This window comes from Ambystoma mexicanum, chromosome 9 (assembly GCF_040938575.1).
Source record: "Ambystoma mexicanum isolate Mex_15411 chromosome 9, UKY_AmexF1_1, whole genome shotgun sequence".
In the NCBI taxonomy this organism is placed as follows: domain Eukaryota; kingdom Metazoa; phylum Chordata; class Amphibia; order Caudata; family Ambystomatidae; genus Ambystoma; species Ambystoma mexicanum.
The window spans coordinates 544,514,944-544,530,358 of record NC_090931.1 but is presented as its reverse complement, the minus strand read 5'-3'; the positions used below and the strand labels follow the sequence as shown (position 1 = coordinate 544,530,358).

The following is a 15,415-nucleotide window of genomic DNA, read 5'->3' as shown; positions in this document are numbered from 1 at the left end:
CAATATGCATGACTTCACTGGGCGTCGTCCGTTTATTTTTATTTTTTTTATTTTATTTGTGTTTTTGTTTTACAATTTGCACAGCCAGAGCAAGTGCTGTTACAATGTGTGTTTGCTCAGTGCAGTAGGACCTTAACTTACTGAACTAATGGCACATGATGCCGGGCCAGGCTGATTTGATACATTTCTGCTCCTGCTGGCTGAGTGGTTGCTAAGCAAAGTGCTCCTGGCTCCGCTGTTTTGCAAGTCACTGAACGTTTTATTACATTTGTTTACATACAAACAAAAGGAAAAATAAAATGATCGCTTTCAGTTCAGGCCCTCCGCTCACCTTCGTGATGCCCCTGTGGTCTTGCTAATTACAAATTGAAAATCGGGAAATCACCATAGAAGATCTGACCTGTAGCGCGTAGCAGCATGACTGTGAAACGTTTAAAATCGGTATTCTGCCTTTAAAATAAATAATGCCTGAAACAAAATATTCTAGTTTGCCCATGAAATCCAGTTCTGGCGGAGTCTATGAACTGGAGTCTCAGGTATGCGTATAGAGGCAGTCGGTCAGCTCATCGTTACCAGCTTTGCATGGGGAACTCGAAGGTTCATGCACTGGGTAGCTTTCAACACAATTTGCGCAGTCATCTGATCTTTGACCCGACTCTACTGATCAGAGAAACAGCGGTCACAGCAGCAAAACTGCATTTACTAATGTGGCCTCACTTTCCCTATGCTCTTGTCTGCCAACAAGGCCCCCTTGGCAAGGCTTATTGCACCATTTCCAAATCAGATTGAAAAGCACACTTAACGGTATAAATGGTATACCGGTATAAACAATGTGACGGTTATTATTCAATCAAGCTGTTCACAGTATCTTTAACGGTATACCGTTCTACTGTTGCATCCCTATTCGGCAAGGCTGTGGATGAGTCTCTACAAGCCATAAAGATGGAGACGTTGTGTGCCTTGGGAACTCTTCAACAACAGAGGCTGTCCTTTCGGCCCTCAGACAGCAAGTCCCAAGGATCCTCCAAGGGTTATGGCAAGGGCTCCTCTTCTTTCCGCCAACCCTCCCACTCTTCGGCCCAGGAAACGAACAGGGGCCGCTCCAAGGCCTTCGGAGGAGGACGTTGTCGCCAGGGTCCCCAAGGCGTCCCTTCGACGTCCAAGCAGGATTGAACCAACCGTGTCGTTGGGGCCCCCACCCGTGTACCCCGGTGGGAGTGCGGCTGGCAACTTAGTCAGCGCGTGGAAGACCATCTCCACCAACCGCTGGACGGTCTCGCCCACGGACACACCGAGGGATTTCAACAGAAGTGTCCCCAAATACCACTGGTGGCCCGGCAAGAAAACCCCATCCCTCGGCTGCTGCTGGGGGTGCGGGCCATGTTAACGGCAAGGCGCAATAAAGCTCGTCCGAAAGAGAATCCGGAGCGTACTCCAGGTACTTCCTTGTAAAAAAGACCGAGGCCCATCCTCAACCTTAGTCGACGAAACAAATACATCAAGTTCCACAAATTCCGGATGGTCACTCTTCAGCACGTGCTTGGACAGCTAGAAGAGGGGACTTCCTGGACTTGGAGGATGCGTACTTCAGATCCCCATTTACAAGGGGCACCGCAGGTTTCTGTGCTTCGTGGTTCAAGGGAAGCACTACCAATTTAAGGCCCTTCCTTTCGGATTGAAGTCGGCACCAAAGGTTTTCACCAAATGCCTGGCGGCACAGCTGCGACTGCAGGAGATCACGTCTACCCTTACTTGGACGACTGGCTCATCCGGGCCAGTTCGAAGGACATCGCCGTCGAACACACAGCGAGGACCGTTCGCCTACTGATGGAGCTGGGGTTCTCGGTGAACTATGCAAAGTCTGCTTAACTCCGCCGCAGGTTGCGCTGTTTCTAGGATCCCGGCTCAACACTGGGTCATGCCTGGCGTCTCCGGAGGAGAGGATAGCTGTCATTTTGGGCAAGGTGCAACAGCTATTGACACTGAAGGTCGCCACTTTGAGGACCATATGATGTTGTCATGCATCTACCTCATCCGACTATGCAGGCTACGGATGCGCATCTACAGGAGTTCCTCGAAGACAGTTGGATACAAGTGTCGGGAAGCTTCCAGGACAAGATCACGCTCAATGAGAGCTTCCGTTGAGTGATAAAGTGGTAGGGAGTTCGCGCTTATCTGTCGGGAGGTGTGGATTTCCAGACCCCACTGCACCCAGAGACTGTCACAATGGACGCCTCCCTGGAAGGATGGGGAGCTTGCACCGGAAATCTTCACGCAAGAAGCCTGTGTCTACCGGAGGAGAAAACGTTGCGCATCAACGTCTTGGAGCTGCAGGCTATATTTTGTGCTCAAGTCTTTCCTTCTGTCCCTCAAGGGCAGTGTGGTGTGGGTCTTCACGTACAATACCACCACGATGTTCTACATCAGGATGCAGGGGGGCACCAGATCCCCGGCGCTCCAAAGAAGCGCAGGACCTTTTGGCACTGGGCCGTCGCCCAGTGGATGTTATTCTTCCCGTGTCATCTGGCAGGAGTGGAGACCACTCTTGCCGACTCTAGCAGCAGGGAGCACCGCTCTTGCCACAAGTGGGATCTTCATAGGTCCAAGCGAATATCCTGTTGCGCAGATGGGGCAATTCCCCAGATCGATTTATTTGCGACAGCGACGAACACCAGGTGCCGGAGGTTCGCCAGCAGGTTTCCCCAGCCGGGGAGCCTGGGGGATGCATTCTGTCCCCTAGGACGGCCAGTTTCCGTATGTCTTCCCCTCTGCTTCTGTTGCTTTTTCGACTAGTCAATCAACTCGGACACTACCGGTGCAGGATGATCCTCGTCGCACCAGCGTGGCCGAGGCAGATCTGATACCCGGACCTTCTCCACATGTCAGCATCCACTCCAGTCAAGCTTCCGGTGTTAGCAGATCTTCTCACCAGGAAAGGAGGCGTGGTTCTGCACCACGACCTAGGATCGCTAAACCTGAAGGTATGGCTCCTGCACAGGGGTTACGATCTCCCAATGGACTGCAAGGAGGTACTTGCCAATGCCTGAGCATCGTCTACTCTTCAATGCTACTGGCATAAATGGAAGAGGTTCGCCGTTTGGTGCGCGCACGGAAGATCGACCCTCTACGAGTCACGGTTCCGCAGGTGCTACCGTATTTGCAGACGTTGGCCAAAGCATGACTGGCCCATGCCTCCATCGTTCATAGTTCATCTGGCGGCTGTCCCGCTACACCAGATCTCCCGGAAGGTCGTCGTTCTGGTCACACCGTCTGGTAAAGGAGTTTGTCAAAGGACTGTTCCGTTCATTACCGCTGGTAAAGGCTCTAGCCCCGGCGTGGGAACTCAATGTGGTACTGACTAGGCTCATGGGGCCTTCCTTCGAACCTATGCAGACCGTTCCATATGTTCTTGTCATGGCAGAGAGCGTTCCCCATAGCCATCAACTCTGCATGAGTGGGTGAGATTCAGGCCCTGTCCTGTAAGCCACCTTCTTTGACTTTTCACAACGCTATGGTGGGGCTGCGGACGCACCCCTCCTTCATGCCCAAGGTGCTCTCGGACTTTCACCTAAACAAGCCCTTGTTGATGCCTGTATTTTTTTAGGACACCTTTACCGCCGGCTGAAAGGTCTTTGCACTCGCTGGAAGTGGCTAGAGCGCTTAAGTTCTACGTGGACCGCACAAAGAGTTTCCGGAAGACGTCACAACTTTTTGTGAAGTTTGGTCCTGTGAACCATGGGAAGGCCCTCGCCAAGACTTCCGTTTCCAGGTGGCTCTCCGGCTGCATCACCCATTGTCACTGGTTGGCAAACCGACCGTTGCCTGGCTGTCGGAGCCCATTCGACCAGAGCTATCGCTGCAACTGCGGTGTTCCTGTCTGTACCCCTGCTGGACATCTGCAGGGCAGCTACGTGGAGGTCGACGCACACCTTCACGAGATTCTACTGCGTCAACCGGGGTTCCAGGGAGGAGTCCAGAGTTGGCCAAGCTGTGCTGCGCAACCGGTTCGATTGAAGGTGAGCCTGGTGAGGAGGTAAGAGATGCTTATGTTGAGCCTTGCCACCTTCCGTGGTTGTGCATGTGTGTATTGCTATGTATTTTTTATTCATGAGCATGTGAATTCACGCCAGACCCCATGCTGGAGAAGGAACAAGTTACTTAACTGTAACTGTTGTTCTCCAGCATGGGTCTAGCATGGATTCACATGTGAACCCTCCCGCCTACCCCTCTGCGGCTCTTTTCTTGGTCTTAATGCCACTTTACGCGCTATCAAATTTGAAGATGGCTGCCAGAGGAGGGGTTTAGGTAGAGGGCAGTCATTGGCTGGGGGCAGTATGACCCAGAGCTCAATGATTGGTTAAGAGAAAGAAAGTTCAGAACTGAAACTGATTTTTTTTTTTTTTTTCAACAAATACTTCCCAGCCTGACTGGGAATATTCATGAGCATGTGAATCCATTCCAAACCCATGCTGGAGAACAGTTGCAGGTAAGTAACTTGTTCCATACATGGGTTGGAGCCGAATTCCAACTACATACAAACTTCCACATACTACCAAGGCAATAAACTGCTGAGACCTACCCATGGAGAGGAAAGATTACTCCGAACACATCACAACTATAGGCTGATTTTTCTCTGTGCAGAACCATTCAAATGGTGGTATACAATAAGCTCTACATGGAGGGTGTTCCCATACTTAATAATGGATAAGGTGTATCTAGAGTGATTTAAGCGTAAAGTTATTAATTGTCTTGGGCACATCTGTGGCCATATTGTCACTGTCCAGAACCATTCGAACCTAGATTGTACCAGAAAGACAGTGGTGACTTAATTGATGAGCAGACTTACTAAATTTAAAATTGCATTCAATAGCCCGAAAGTAAACCGGGTTACAACTATGGGTCAATGAATATTTTGAGACTGCAGACTGAGACCGTCTTATTGCAGTGTATCAGATGTCAGCTTTTTGTAAGTCCTGGCTTAGTAGACCTCTTCCCCTCTCAAGTGAGAGATTAATTGGATAGGTAGATACCATATGGTCATAAGTTACTTATTCAATTTGAAACATGGAAAATACTAATTTGTACTGTACTAGAAATCTATACATTTTGAGGGTTGAAGAGCTGTTTTGTTATGCAGGTTTATATGGTGCATTGTTGTAGGGCAACATTTAATGCCTGGAACTAGCAACTGAGAAAAATCGAATCTCTAAATCTGTACTTAACTGTAACGTAAGAAGGGAACTGGGTGTCTTGGAAACAGGATAGCTGCCTTCTGGCGACTTACTTTTTGGGCATGTTTGAGTTACTCCATAAAACTAATAAGGAAAAGTATTTAAGCAAACTCTGGAGGTATTTATAGCTTCTAATTGCCACTATCCCATGGCTAGCTTATTTGTTGAGCAGAATTGTGGGGCTATTCTACCTGTTGCAAATTTGTAAGCGCAGACATTACAATAAAAAACATTTTTGTCTTTTCATTATCAGCCTCCTCTAAAGCACCAATATGGGAGTTGTCTATGCAGGATATTGACATGATGTAGAACCACTTCATTGCTCTTTATGAGTATGGAGTCATAAAAGGGCTGCAGTATTAAGGCAACCATATAGGAAATTCTTGATATGAAGAACACTAAGTACCTTGTTTTCTTTTGTTTAGACCATGTATAATATGATCGGTCGGAAATCCTTTTTGGGGCCAGAGAAAATGTGCACAGAACTTATTTGACACTACTGGAAAAACCCATATTGGGAGTGTGACTGTGTTGAGTAATGCTGTTTATTCTCTACTTACCTAATCCTTTTTTTTTTTTAATAGTTTCAGCAAATCAAGAAGATTACCTTGACTTGGAGCAACTGATGGGATAAAAATCACTGACGTTTAGATGAAGCATACTTTGTTGAAGTTCGCCCATTATGCCATGACTTATCAGAAAAAATGGCCAATTTCACTCTAGCACTATCCTGGCTCTAAGGGAAAGTAGTGGGGTGGTTAGTGAAGAAGGGATAAGACGGGTGTTGTGCTAATCTGATATGTGTAGAACCAGGTACGAGTGGCCGCTGTGTGGGCGCATTCTGGATGTACTTTGCTTTGTACAATCTGTTTCCGGATGGACATGTCCAGTGATTGTGGTGGTTGGCGTTAAAGGCTGTGGGTTTGAGAGTTGGCTTTACAGTAATGTCTGGTTTGGCTGTTTTATCAGGGAGGTTACTTTGCCATCTGGGTGTATGTAGTGAGTGGTAGAGAGAATGAAAATGGTTAATGGATTTTTAGGTGGTCTCCAGATATTGTGCAGCTATACCATAGTTTTCAAATTGTAGGGCCTTTACCTTTGCATAGGTGTGCATGTGCTGGGTGTGGCTTAGGCGTTACATGGGTTGAGCGGACGAGTTACTGCAGTTGGTGCAGTCTGGGCGGCGGGGAGGCGAGAAGTGCGGTGTACATCCAGCTCGGGAGTTGTTTCTAGCTGCTGCGTGGTATTAACTAACCACATTCCGAACTGGGCTTTGATGCAGGAGTGTGGACTTTTTTATTAAAATAAATAAATAAAAAATAAAGGGTGGTTCATAGCCTGCGGTTGGTACTACCCTAAAACGCGTATCAATTTCAGTTTTTGGTTTTTAGTTGAGCATTTCTATGTGTACTGCTTACTCTTTGATGGTAAGGATTCTTCTTGTGTGACTTTTGCCCTTTGCTGGGGAGGTCTAGCGGGTGTTGGCCCTGCCCATGACTTAAGAGTCACTTTGTAATTGGCCATATCCTGTTCAGGCTCTCTACTTTGCATTGCTGCTAAAAGGTGTCAGGCTGAGATCCTGGTGTCTGCAGAAGCTGCTGAGCCCCCGACAATCCACCCAAAATGTGGCACTCTGAGCTGATACTATAAACTGCTCAGTTTACCTCACTTCCAGGGGAAAGGGACAAATTAACAAACACCAGGCTGGAAGCTAAAGGCTAGCTGCTTCTTCACCTGTAGTAAAACATAAACATATAATACACCTCGTTATTCATGGAGTACTAAACTAACCTTAATTATCAATATCCTTTACCAAATAAAGTAAAAACCATACCTGGAACTTCTCAACAAAATGCCCAGAGAAGTGATAAGCTGACTAGACTTCCTTACTAGTTGACTTGAATCTCAACGATCATTCAGCCTTCTTAGTAGGTCCATGAATGTGAAATTAACTTTGCAGGTAATCTTCTTTAAACTCAAGAAGCTTGAACAAAGTCTTAAGTTAATTAAAAGTAAATGGAAGTTCTAGTGTTTCTGGAAAGAACTTCTATTTCTTCTTATTATTTTTAGAGTGTCTTTACATAATAAAAACTGTTCTTGAAACTTGCAACAAAAAATCTCACGTGGAAATATCTTGAACATGCATCCGAATCCAAACTGAGTGAAGAACGTAGATGTGCTGAAGACTAAACCGCGGGAAAAACCACACGCGCTTATCCAAGGAGCGAGAAAACTCACACGCGCTGAAATCGAAACCGCGGGAAAAATCCACACGCGCTTTGTCCAAGATGCGAGTATACGCACACGCGCTAAAATATAAACCGCGGGAAAAACCACACGCAATTAGTCCAAGATGAGAGAACACGCACACGCGCTGAAGTCGAAACCGCGAGAAAAATCCACACGCGCTTAGTCCAAGATGCAAGCACACGCGCTGAAGTCGAAACCGCGGGAAAAATCCACACGCGCTTCGTCCAAGATGCGAGTAAACGTACACGCGCAGATAACCAACCGCGGGTAGAAAAAACACATGCACAATAGTATCACGCGACACCAAAGAGCTTGCGCTAGATTCACAAGCCAAGACTTTCACGCGCAGGCTTCTGTTAACGGAAAAAACACGCGCTTGATAGATAACGTAGCGTAGCAAAGTCAAACATACGACAGCAATATAGTTCTTAATTAATGTTTTCATATGAACTTGAAAATCAGTTTAACTCTTCTACAATGACATTATAAAGAGAGTCTTGAGTTTTAAAAGAACTTATCTTGTGAAGAGTCTTGGAAACTTATTTTCTTGGATAACTTGAAATCTTCTTACTCCTGTTCAGTGACAAAATGAAGCTCCGTAAGATTCCTGTTTACTTTTCCAAAGAAGCCGCTCGACTGCTTGAAACTTGAAACCCCTGAACAAGTTAAGCAGGAGCAGCTTAGTACACGACCTCTCAGCTGGGCAAAGACGATGAAAGGCAGTTTAGAATGTTCACTGTCTTCCCTATAAACAATCACCAGCCAATCAGAACTTAGACTGAGGACCTCCATCTTGGCTTGGGGCATTCTCCATAGACTGCAATGAATGTTAAGGGCAAAATTGGCTGTTTTAAAATTAAACTCATCATAACTTCCAAAAACCTTTCTATACTAATTTTCCCCATACCTAATGTAATTCAGAATATGTCACTGTATCCTGACAGTACCTGACAAAAGGAACGTGGACCACCGTCGTACTTCAAAATGTGAGTGATTTATCACTTCAAATACCTGGGCTCCCTGATCTAGATCTATGCCTCTGGGAAGCTGGGTCCCTGTAACGACATGAAATCAAAATCTGTTGCAGCGGTGGCACAGCTGAGGCAGTTATCATACGTTTTTTTTAAAAAATAATTTTTATTATTTTATAAACACTCCAAACATTACAAACAATGATAACTTCCGTGTTTACGCTTCACAACATTACATTACAAAGTACACTTTTCGGTCCTCCCACCCCTTTAACTTGAGCCCCTGTATCCATGTCATCGTCCTGCTTATCTTCAGGCGTGTCTACTACCATTATCTTTTCTGTATTATCATCGCTATGGTCGGTTATCATCGCTATGGTCGGCCTGGGAGGGACCCACCATTGAGGCCACCAATTGTCTCCATGCTATTAGGGCCCCCCCACCCACTGCTGACTGCTTCATACCAGGCAGCCGTTTCTACCTCTGCCCACTTCATGAGGTCTGCCCACCACATCTTAATTCTAGGCCGATGGGCTGCTTTCCAGCACATTGCAATTCTCCGTTTGGCCAGGATGTAGGCCCGGTCCTTCATTTTACTGATGTGCCTCAGGTTGCGTGGTCTGATAAAACCCCCAGCATGCATGCCTAAGCTGACTCCACATCCAGCGTAATCCCTTTTCCTGCTAAGCGTATCTTCAGCTCTTTCCAAAACCTTCCCACCTCCGGGCAAGCCCAAAACATGTGTAGCATTCTAGCTTTTTCCTCCCCGCACCTAGGGCATTTCTGTATCACCGGGCCACCAAACCTGCCAATTTTACTGGGGGTCAAATATGCTCTGAGTGACATATAATTTAATCTGCTGAAGCCTCGCGTTTCGGGACAGTTTCTTATACCTTTGGGCTCTATCCCATTGCCCATCTGACATGGGTTCTCCCACCTCCTCTTTCCAATCTCGCCTCAGTTGGAGCAGCTTCTTCCCCACCCTAGTCCCCAGTAGCTCATATATGCAAGATTTCATGCCCACCCTGCGAGATATCATACATCGTCTCGATGGTAGCATCGGGTTGTTCCGCAAGCACTGCCTCAGGCCACCTTTCCCGCACTCGTTTAATGATTCTGGAATAAGTAATGTTGGCCCTTATGCACCCCGGTGTCCCCTATTAGCCTCTGAAAGTCCAGTGCCTCCCCCTCCTGCCATATATCTCCAAGGGTAGCCAGGCCCATTGGTTCCCAGTATCTACGGACCCCTTTTATCATTTGGGAGTCCTCCCCGCATAGCACCACTAACGGCACCTGCAGGGAGAATGGGGCTGGGTTTCCCACAGTCTGCCATGCTCTACGCCACATTTCCCAGCCAAGCACCAGCAGTCTCGCCATTCCTAGTACCTTTGGTTTAGGCAACCACACTGTCTCTAAGGAATTGGGGAGCAGGATCCTTACACAACGGCCTGGCTTCAGCCACTTCTTCAGACAATTTACCTGGCCACATATTGCAGCTGTCCCGCCAAGTAATATAACTCAAAATGTGGCAGGTTTATAACCCCCGTGTCGCGCAGGTTTTGTAGTTTCCAGAGGGCCATCCTGTTCCTGGAATTGTACCATATGAAACCCCTGCACAGGCTGTGGAGTTTGGCAAAAAAGAGCTTGAGGATCACATACGGGATGCTTACAAAAAAGTGTAAGTCTGGGCAGGACTACCATCTTAATCAGAGCCGCTCTTCCCATCATCGCCAGGGGTAGTCTGGACCAAAATCCCATGCTATTTTTAATACCTTCAACTGCGTTTTCCGTATTGTGTTTGTCTTCTTCTCCTGTCGTGTGGTATATGTCAATACCTAGGTATCGAAACGTCTCGGTTTGCCAGGGTATTGGCAAAACCAGTAGGCACCTCGGTAGGGCGCGTCTGTCCCTCCCCAGGGGGAACATGCTGGATTTCTTGGGATTTACTGTTATGCCCAAGAGGGTAGAGCATCGTTCCATCACCTCCACGACATATTGTAGGTTTTCCTCTGGGAAGCGCAGATATAAAAGTATATCATCGGCATACAATGATATAAGATGCGAACCTCCCGCAGGGTGGATCCCGATCTCCCCATATTATTGGCTGAGGCAGACTGCCAATGGCTCCAACACAAGGATATATAGCATGGGTGACCAGGGGCAACCCTGTCTAGTGCCCTTGCTGAGTTGCATTTATCTGAGATTGTAGCACCTGTTTTGACCCTTGAAATTGGGGAACTGTATAACATTTTGACCCACCTCAGATACCCCGGCTCCATCCCGTATTCTCTGTCACTAGCAACCAAGGCCATCTCACTGAGTCGAAGGCCTTAATTGCATCCAGCAAGACAATTACCAATTCTCCGGGGTCCTTCTCTGTTTGGTCGATAATGTGGTGGTCTCCTATGATTGCCAGTTACAGTTTGATCATAAGTTTGGGGGGTTTTCTGCTCTCCCTGCGATGAAACTATGTAGGCAAAAAAATCATACCTTGCTTGATTTTTTGGTGCTGAAGCACAGGAAAGTGGTATCCCGTGGTCTGAATTAGAGGCCCTATTGTGGAGGAAGGTTTTTTGTCTCCCTAATGCTGCGCCTTTTGTTGGAATACTGCATGAATTGGGACAACTCCCAATCCAAACTTTTGAGTGGAGGAACTTACCCTTGATGCTTACTGCTGCTTCCTTTTTCATATACGTTAATGGTATGTAGTCAAACGGCTCTCTTAGAGTTTTGGACCAATGGGTTACAAAGTGTAGTGTACCGGTCAAAAATTGACTTTGTCATCGGAGGAGCTGATGGGCAATCCGCACAGAACAGAAATTAGGTTGTACAGCTATGTATGGATTGAACTAAGGTCTGAGTTAATTGCGTTCCATTGTTTTAAGTACCATTTTACGTGGTCGGTTAAACATTTTAATGTAGTGTCGTCATTTTTAAAGAAGCGGCCCATCCTGGGAGTTCTGGGGAAAAAATCCTGAGATTAACATTAAACCTCCTTCTGACAATGGAGGTTCTGGGCAGGAGGGGAAATGTCCCTAGGGGTTCTTGTTTGTCGCTTCTGCCTAAACGAGGACGAATTACTGAAACATCGGTTTATTATGCAGAGCCCTTGCTCAACTGCAAAGGAACAAGAAGATAATCACTGATGAGCCAGGTTGTGAAGATGAGCGCTTGTGCAGGATTTTAAATACAAATGACATTTCCTTACTGCTAAAGGTTTTAGAATTTTCGAAAACTGCTTTTAAAATTGCTAGAATCAGACTGTTAACTGAGAATTTGTAAGTGTATTTTAGTGGTGTAATATGGTGCTAATTAACGCATTTGTTTTGCAATGTGAAAAGTACACTTCGAGCTATAAAGCTCAATACAATTTTAAAAAAATTACATGGGTTGCAGTTGCCTCCATGTAAGCATGCTTGTTGCAAGGCATAAATTCGTTTTCACAAATTGATTAGCAGACTTTGCTAATACATTTTCTCTTTCGTTTAGCAAACATATCCATTTGATTAGCAATGTTGTACTAATAATGTTAATGTCACCAGAAGTCATTTGTACCCAAGACATGAAATGAGAAACAATACAGCAGTTTTGCATACCGCTGAAATAAGGCATTAGTGAGAAGAGTCAGGCCTTGCAAATTATTTAAAATTCAGCTAGACCTGCAGGTCAGGTAACGGTTTACCTATTCAATCTAAGAGAAATGCACTTGATGCATACCAACCGAGGACAACGCGTTTAAAATGCTATTTCTGTAAAATGGTGCATGTCACTACAAACCTGCTTTGTTTGGCACACTGCTGCCACGCAGAGGTCAGCCAAACACAGTGAAACATTTATTTGACATTTACAGTAAATAAAGTAAATGCTAAATAAACGTTTCAAATGTCTCTGGCAAATGCTACTCGTTCTTCATAAAATCTACTTTGTGAGCCATAGCTGAGTGGTTGTGAAATGTAAAAGGTTAGCAGCGTGAATGGACACAAACGGATATGATGAAAAGGCTCTGAAAACAGTTTGGCCCTCCGTCTCCTGCAGGCGGTAATAATATATAATATAATCATAAACCAAAGTGAGCTTTAGAAGCTAACTCCAGTGTTTGGTATTGCAGTAGATCTGTGGGTATACAGACTGCATGGAACTATTGATCACTACTTTGCGTAAGCATCTAGTTCGCTTTGTGGATTCATTGTGTAAGAGGAAAGAAAGTAAGAGTAAACCGTTGTTGGCATAGCAGGCAGAGAACTCTGCAAACTCAGTGGAACATTGTAGTTTGCTGCCATATCACTTTCCTGCTAGCTAGTATAAAGCGATGTGGTGATAGAATGTCAAGGAGTATGGGTTCGCTCATGGGTTTACTCGTCAATACGATGCATCTTCACTAACAAAATGAAATATAGTTGACTCTATGAAATTTAGATACACTACCCTAAACTTCACTGTAAAGCATGGAGATGCAGTGTTAATACTGAAATAAGGCATTATGTAACATTTATTTTAGGAATGGAATTTTATGAGTCTTAAAAAAAAAAAAAAAAAAAGACCAGATATAGAAATCTTAATAAAAGTATTGTCCCGATTACTTCTGGTTTGCAATTATTTGAAAAAGAAATTCTTGCCAACCACTCCAACACATGCCTTTGGCACTAAAAGTGGAGGAGATGATTAATTACTGCTGCACTGTCTCCCGATGAGCACTTAAAGTGAACAGAGAAAAATAGAGTGAAGAGCGCACAGAGGGCAAGAGGAATATAGGGTGAGGTGGCTTTCATTGAAGAGGGCAACTTCAATAGCTAGCTTTTCTACACAAGTGTCCATTTGATTAGCATACCTACAGAATTGCATAGCAAATTGTTAGTCAACACTGCTTATTTTATGTCTTGTTGTTGTGCAGTAGGTGTTCCTTTTTTATCCCGGTGAGTTGAATAACCAGGCATTTGGCTGTTTCCAGAAGCTTAGGTGGTCTTCTGCCATGAGTTCCTCCATAATGGAGTTGCATAGTGTCTCTATTAGGATGGAGAAGGCCGTTCCTCTGAGTTTAGATGTCTCGTAGTGTCTCGTTTCTATTTGGAGGTTGGTGTTAGATCTAAGTTTCTTCTGGGTATGGATCTAGTCATTTTCTTTTTTTTTTTTGTTTTTGTTTGGAGGAATTCCAATCCTTGCCTGTGTAGTGACCTATGGGCAATGCAGAGGGCTTTGAAATTGGTTTGTGTCTTGACTGGTGGACAATGTAGACTTTTCAGAGTTCGGGTGATGTGGTCCCTTCTATTTAGTCTTAGCAGCAGTCTTGCCACTGATTTGGATGCATTTTATTTTGAGTTATTCAGAAACTCCTAGGTAGAGGTTATTTGTGTAGTCTATTCAGGCTTCAAACCGGAGACCTAAGCCACCCTTATAGACATGCTGGTAGAGCCAGACATACTATTCGGCAAGGCAGTGGAGGAAGCCTTAAAGACCGCTAAGGAAGAGTACGAGACACTAAAATCTCTGACAACTAACAAATAAACCCTCAGGACAGAGGGGGAACAATTTAGTCGCTTTCTGGGCCAAAGCTCCCAGAGGGTTCGAACTACTATCAAAATCGAGGAACCTCTTGGGACAACAATCGGTTCCAAGCATCACAAGCCTTCCCCAGAGGGCAGCGCAGAGGATGCACTAGGGGTACTGGCAGCCCCGCCAGAGGTGGTATGCCACCCAGTAAACAGTGACGTTCCGCTTCAGGTCCCCTCCCATGCATCCCCAGTAGGGGGGCGCATTTCCACCTTCACCCACGCATGGGAGGGGATCACTTCGAACAGATGGGTGCTGTCCACAGTGTCTGCAGGAGTATGTCAAGCCACAAAAATTCTGGATGACTACACTCCAAAAAAGGGGATTACATGGCAACATTGGATATGAAAGATGCCTATTTTCATATTTCAATGTTCCCAGCGCACAGAAGATTCTTAAGTTTCAAAATGGGCAACCAGCACTACCAGATCAAGGTGCTGCCCTTCGGTATAGCCTCAGCTCCAAGGGTATTCACCAAGGTCCTGGCGGTGGTGGCGGCGCACCTACGCACGCATGCAATTCCAGTGTAACCTTACTTGGATGACTGGCTCATCACAGGGGAAACCCCCTTAATTTGCAGACTAAACATTCAAAGAACAATCAACCTCCTCTTCCAATTGGGCTTCTCGATCAACGAGAACAAATCAAGCCTGGTGCCAAGCACCTCAAAACAGTTCCTACGAGCTGTCCTAAACACCCAAGAGTGGTTGGCCTTTCCATCAGAGGAAAGAATTCGGAACCTATTGCTGCAAATTCCTCTATCAGGCCGGTCGCCAAAAAAGGGTGCGCGATGCGTTTGCTAGGCATGATGGCATCTTGCTTTTACCTGGCTCCCCACGCGCGCCTGCGCATGTGACCCATGCAGGAATGGTTGGCGAAACAGTGGTCTGAAGCAAGTGGTCAGTGGGACGATCTAGTGGTCGTTTCGCCAACACTAGTACAGAGTCTTCGTGGTGGACAAGATAAAATCTTACAAAGGGGAAACCCTTCTACAATCCAGAGATACAGGCCGTTGTCACAACAGACACCTCCCTAGCAGGGTGGGGAGCCCAGAGTCTCTGGTCTCACACAGTGGCTCGGAACCACATCAATCTGCTAGAACGTCTGGCAGTCTTCAGAGTGCTTCGGGCATTCAAACCCCATCCTATCCAACTTGTCAGTGCAAATCCTAACAGACAGCACGACGGCGATGTTTTACTTAAACAAACAAGGGGGCACTCGTTCACCAAATCTGTCCACGCTTGCCCAGAGAATTTGGAGATGGGCACTCATACGGAAGATTTACCGGTCATCCCAACATGTTCCAGGGGATCTCATCTCGCTCGCATATGCTCTGAGCAGCGATCCCCTTCCAGAAGAACACGAGTGGACACTACACAAAGAAGTCGTAGGAGACCTCTTTTCTCAGTGGGGTTG

General features: G+C 46.0%; 1 protein-coding gene across 2 annotated transcripts in view; it reads left to right on the top strand.

Moving 5' to 3' along the window:
- RPS6KB1 (ribosomal protein S6 kinase B1) overlaps nucleotides 1-15,415 on the top strand; it is a 718,570-nt gene that overhangs the window by 41,071 nt on the left and 662,084 nt on the right. The window lies entirely within an intron of this gene.